The 6,574-nt window shown below is 34.3% G+C and overlaps 1 long non-coding RNA gene across 1 annotated transcript; it reads right to left on the reverse strand.

The window, feature by feature from the left end:
- Nucleotides 1–4,527: 4,527 nt before the first annotated feature.
- On the reverse strand, nucleotides 4,528–6,015 carry LOC128295119 (uncharacterized). Its single transcript, XR_008285434.1, has 2 exons — nucleotides 5,971–6,015; nucleotides 4,528–4,736 (listed from the first exon to the last, which is right to left on the reverse strand). It is a non-coding gene; the product is annotated as an uncharacterized LOC128295119 (long non-coding RNA).
- Nucleotides 6,016–6,574: the final 559 nt, after the last annotated feature.

Genomic DNA, 6,574 nt, shown 5'->3' on the forward strand with positions numbered 1-6,574 from the left:
TATATGAAAAAAAATAAGAATATATCTAGGAGTGGGTCATCATAAAATATTCAAGAAAATAACTCGAAAAACACCATTGATATCGATTCTGAAGTAGATTTCCATCAAGATTGAAGTCTCCTAGTTGCTTTTTAAAGACATTATGATGAGTTTCTTTATTTCTTTTGGTTATACTGTCTTTGGGATGTTTTTATTTTCAAATATGAACTAATTTTCTAAATACCTAGAGGAGGTGAACCTTATGATGGATTTTGTTGTTTGATTTTTATTTTACTCAATAAAGACTTAGTTTCTTGTTCTCAATTATGTGTGCTTAATCCTTACTATAATGTTTCTAGATTATTAATCAATATTTGATGTGCTTAAATTAAAGGAGGTATAGACCCAGTTTAAGAATAGATCTTGCGTAATTTAGTGGAGTTGTATGTAATCTTAGAAATAGGACAACATAAATCTACCGGATTAGATTCAAATCTAATAATGGAATCCAAAGCTCGAGTTAATGCTATAATAAGGGTTTTAATTAGAAAGAAATTTCAATTAATCAACCTAGAGTCAGCTGCTGTTACTCTCGAAAAAGATATTAGCATAATTTAGGGATTTCTAGAGATCAAGTTAATAAGTAAAGAAACTATGTAATTTAGATTGATAGCGATAGGATGAAATCTATGTGAATTCTTTCCTAGGTATTTTTTCGCTTTCTTAATGTTAATGGTTTATTTTCCTAATTTTTTCTTTCTCATGTTTATTAGTTAATTAAATTATTTAATTTTAGTTTTTAATCAATCATTCAATTTATCGGTTGATTAATAGAAAGATGGTAATTACTAGTACTTTTAGTCTTGATGGGGACGATATCTTTACTCACCATAACTATATTATTAATTGATAGATGCACTTCCCTTAGTCAAATTTTTAGTTGGTTCACGATGCATCAATTGAGAAGTGCTTGGCACATTTATTTGTCAGTTTTATCGGCCAACGCAAGACGTAACTCATTATTACGAATTTACTCGTCAGGCACTGGGTGCTAGATTGGTATGTTGGTTGGATCCTTGTATCCGTCCGAGTCTGAGTCAGGTTAATAAGAATATGTATAATGTGATTGGAATAAATGATCTTCAGATTGATTTGATACAATGATTGGATGATGCATATACATATTGAGAATCATTTATATAAGCCAACGGGGCAAAATGAAAATGAGACAAATCAATGAATGTGAATAGAAATTTGTATTATGAAATGAAGTAGTAATTGACAATAAATTGGCAATTGATATATATATGGTTCAAAGATGAATTGATATGAAAAGAGAATGAAGTTCATATGGTTTAACATGATTTGGTTTGAGAATTTAAATTACGAAATGAAAATAATGTTTGGCAATTATTTGAAATGGGATGTATTACAGGTAAGTAGATTGTACAATATGATTAAGATAGTGAATTGATTAGATGATTTGATGCGAGTCTCAGGGCACAATTTCAGATCCATGAATGTGATAGATTCACACTACCTCAAGGCCCAACAACAATGTCAAAGGCTACACAAATCAAATCAGGACTCGATCAAAGAAAAGATTCGAAGACGAATCTTTTTGAGAAATGGGAGAATGATACATGTACAGATGGGGTGAAATTTATTAAATTCCAGTCACCAAAGCTACCAATTTTTAGGCTTGGAAAATCATCAGATTTGCGATGACTTTTTGGATGGGATCCTAGCATTTCTCGGTTTAGATGTCTGCATGTACTTTGAATATCTATCTCTTAGCTTCAAAATGTATTTTGAATCACTCGATTTTGAGTTTGGAACTCAAGTTATGACCATTTTAGTGAAGACTGTGCAAGTAGAATTTCTGAACAGGATTATGACGGGAATTACAAATTTAGGGCTTTTAATTCGAGTTTAAATCATATTGGGTTCAGGTTTTAGGCTTAATTTTAATATATGATCCCAATATTGTAGGCTTAATTTTACTATATGATCCCAATATTGTATTTATCATCTCTTATTATTTTATTATTATTTATTCTAAATTATTTATAATTATTAAGTATTTTAAGTTATTTTGAAGTTTTATGTTAACAAGAAAGTTTAGTATAAAACTACTTCTTGTTTAGATTAAATTAAAGTTTAGTTTAATAAATTTCACCCCATCCGTGCATGTATCATGATTATGTTTTTATAAATGATGATGAAATGTTAAATTGAATTATTATATGATTGAGTTTCTATATAATATGATAAAGGTTGAACACACATTTTTTATATTTGAATTGCTATTATAGGCAAACTTTACCAAGCTAAGTAACTTGTAGGGTATAATTATAACCTAAGGTAAGTTATTTGATTTTAAATACCTATGAACTTACTAAGCATTTGTAATGCTTACTCTATTGTTTTCCTTTTCCCTGTAGATGGTCAACATGTGAAACGTGTCATTAAATCGTTAAGAAGCTCACACTATCTCGGTATTGGCTCAATAATCTTTTTATCGTTTAAAACTTGATTTTGTGGCATGTATATAAGCAGTTCATTTTGGTAAATCTTGAATATTGGTACAATGGTTCTTGATTGTGGTTTGAGTTTTGAATGGTTATATATTATGTATTTAAGTGTTTATGATGGTATATGGTTAGGGCATAGTTGAATTGTTTGAATAGTATTTTGGATGTGGTACGAATGATGTTTCTAAATGCACCATGAATATGGATTGGCATGGTAAAATAATGTTATCGAATGGTGATGTAGATAGGGTTTTGGTTATATAGGTTATAAGCACTAAGGTTATATTTGATGCCATTTGAAGTATATAATATGTGTGTTGATGTAAATCTTATTTGGTAATTTGATTACTTGTGGTGTGTGAAAGTAAGTGTATGTTTTGGTATCCAAATGCATTTTTGAATTGTTGTTTTGGTATAAATGCTTTAGGCAACTTGGTGAAACTTGGGTTGATAATATGCTAGCAATGTGAACAATGGTGTAATGTGTTTAATTGGGTATTGAGTTCATGGAACGGTTGACATGGATTGCTAATGGTTGATGCTTGATTGGTTTATGTTTAAATGTTTGAGTTGCGGTGCTAATGATGGCATATTGGTTAGGCACATAGGTTGAATGTGAATTGGCATATTTTGTCATCTTTGGAAACATTTTGAAAAGGTAAATGTGATGGTTAATGCATGGCTCGGTTAATTGTAACTGAAATGGCTTATGTTTGATGGTCTTTTGGGCATACACAGTCTGTGACACGATCTACCACACGGTCATATGCCCCACACGGTTGCATGACACGGTCATGTGGCCTTTTTGATTTTTGTGTAAGTTTGTTCACATGGTCTCAAAGTGTTACACTGCCCAGCAACACGGCTGTGTGACCTTGATTTACATAGGTATAGGTTGTTATACAGTTTGGCCTCACAGCCATGTTCTTGAGCCACACGGGCAAAGCTCTGTCACACGGTCGTGTGACACTTATTTTCACTTTCACTTAATTTTTTTTGTAAAAGTTTCATTTTAATCTAGAATTGTTCCCGGTTTGTTTTAAATGATCCGTATGCTCAATTTAAGTCTGGTTATGATTGATTAGCATGGAAATGATTATGATTTATTTATGAAATGATTTATTTGGTTATTTATGATTGGTTAGTGAACATTGTTAATGTTTTATAGTTGTAATACCTTATTGCTCGAGTCGAGCGACTGGACCGGCTATAGGGTGTTACTATATAGAATGCTAGTGTATTCAAATGTTTAATTTATTGTAATGTTAAGGTAAATTAAGTAAATTTCATATGGACTTACTAAACATTCAATATGCTTACTTCGTTGCCTTTATTTTTCCTTATAGATTATCACTTTGCGAAATGTGTCAAGCTGATTGCCTGAAGCACACACTATCTCGTTATTGATTTAGTAGTTTTTCAATCATTTTAAAGCTCAATTTTGTGGCTTGTATATAGGTTTTATTTAATTGTTAACTTTGAAAGTTGGCATAACTTGAAATCTATCTTATGTTTGATTTTGGTAATGCTAATTTTTAACGTAAATGTTGTGTTTTTGGAAAATATGGTTGAATTATGAATGACACTTAAAATAGCTTGTCTGAGCATAGATTGGCATAGTTGAGAAGTTGATTTTGAATAGCTAGTTGATTGCATGTGTAACACCCCAAACCCGGCCCAGACGTTATGGCCGAATCTGACGTGCCACATTGGAGTTGAAAACCCACGTTCCGTTTTAGTGTTTTAAAACCATACATTTTATTGAGTTAACAAAGTGTATGGAAGCTGGGCACCAGGTAGGTATCCGAGACAGAGGAGGTGAGCCATGAAGGCTGCTTAAGTACCAAGCTCTTTAATTGGATCCAATCCTAGACATGCCCACAACCATAGCCATACTTTGTCATATCGAGTTTAAATTTGTTTAAGTGGACGTCTTTGATAAATCGATTAATCGTGGTGTTGAGATATTTTGAAAACAAGTATCATTTTGAAAACACGTCCTAAGTCTAGCCCATTTGAATAATTATCAACCAGGTTTAAAGTTATTAAAATTAAAGTAATCCCGAAAAGAAATAAAAGAAAAGTTAAAAATGGCCTTATTACAAACCAAAAATAAATAATAAAGGAAATTTAATGAAAACCAACGCTTATTTAAAAGCCCAAAGATGATCACCGTGGCCACTCTAAATCCCCTCCGGCCCAAGTCCCCACATCAAGGCTCACCTGCAAGGTTAAGGAAAGGGGGTGAGTTTGGAAACTCGTGTGCAACAAGCCCCTTTCAGAGCCCAAAACAATAACAGCCTGTTGGGTCTAAGCCCAAATCCAATCTCAAACATGTACTGGGCCATAGCCCTTTTCATATTTCATATTTCATAACACTGGGCCGAAGCCTTTTCAAATTTCATATTACTGGGCCGAAGCCTTTACGGTGGCGGTATGGCCCATAGGCCCATTTCAATATCACATATAATGTCAATGAAAGAATGCAAACCCATCTGGGAGACTACTCAACCCACCATCCGCTACTCTCCACCGTACCAACCAACACACCATGTGGGATTAACTCGACCCACCCCGCCATAACTCTCCTTTGGCGGCTTAGGCGCTTTATCATATAATGGAGGCCTAGCCTCTTTTAATAACGGGGCAAAAGCCCTTTTTATAAGCGGGGCATAAGCCCTTTAATAATCAGGCGTAAGCCCTTTTGATAACTTGGGGCATAAGCCCTTTTGATAAGCGGGCATAAGCCCTTTAATAAGCGGGGCATAAGCCCTTTTTCACTTCCTCCATTCATATAAAAACCCAACCCAATGAATTTATGAACATCTCGTGTGCATATCATACATATCACGTGCATATCACACATGTCATGTGCATATCATACATATCATGTTTATCAAAATCCCATGCATTAAGTTCATATATAAACCCTAGGGGTATAATGGTTATTTTACCTAAGGGCAAAACGGTCATTTTCATATTATAAGGGTAATCTTGTAATTTTACCAAAATTAGGGTTTCCATGTTCATTATGATTTACAAACAATTCATGGGTGCATACAATGATTACGGCCCACTTTTTTTAAAAGCGAGTTATTGGGCCAAAAACCCCGATGAGCCCTACTCATTTGATTTTGTCATCTAGGCCCATTTAGCCTATATCCATAATGAAGATAACAGTCTTAACATGCAATTTAACATATTTACATTTTCTACCAATTTTACCCAAATGGGCCCGAAAGCCTATTGGGCCCTATTTTAGGCCCTCGAGGCCCAACTTACCGTGAACGCCAAAAATACGTCCTTGCCGTTTCCATTGTTCCCGATCATCATCTCATCATTCTAACTAACTAGTGAGCGTTAAGCTTGCTCACAAGTCCTCGAAATGCCGAATTTCGGCATTTCGGCTTTTCGGCATTTTATCGCTTTAAGTTATGAAAAAGGGTTCGTTACACACCTGATTTACGATATTCCTTGACGAGATCTCCTATGCGATTTCTCCTATAATCAACCACTTATAGATTAGACCATGTTAATATTAAACCAAATTGAAAACTACCTATTATCATCACTTACACATTCGCCACCATCCACAATGGCCCTTGGGTTCATACCTTTGCGAAGTTGATGACTAGATTTAGTCACTCCGATGATCCAAGCTTTTCACACACTCCTCGATCGGTAGCCTTTAATCCTCACTAGCACCAACAAACCAAATAACACCAAAAACCCTTTTAGCCTTAGTCGACAGAGGGGTTTTCAGCTTCTCTTAAACCACAAGATACAAATGGAAAGAAGGTTCGAATACTTACCAAGAGATCTACTCGTTGAAGAACGTTCCAAATACCTTCCTACCCCATATCCGTTGTGAATCCAACTTAAACGTGCGTAGAAAATAGATCTAAATATTAATTCCCAAATCACTAAAATATGAAGCTTTCGGCTTTTCAGCAAATATTAATCTAAGCTATTACGAGGGTTAGTACACACCTGTTACGGGTTGAAGTTGAAACGTTTCCATAATCAATCACCTACGATAACCACCACCTGTCACTCAAACT

This window comes from Gossypium arboreum, chromosome 7, assembly GCF_025698485.1.
Source record: "Gossypium arboreum isolate Shixiya-1 chromosome 7, ASM2569848v2, whole genome shotgun sequence".
NCBI classification, from domain to species: domain Eukaryota; kingdom Viridiplantae; phylum Streptophyta; class Magnoliopsida; order Malvales; family Malvaceae; genus Gossypium; species Gossypium arboreum.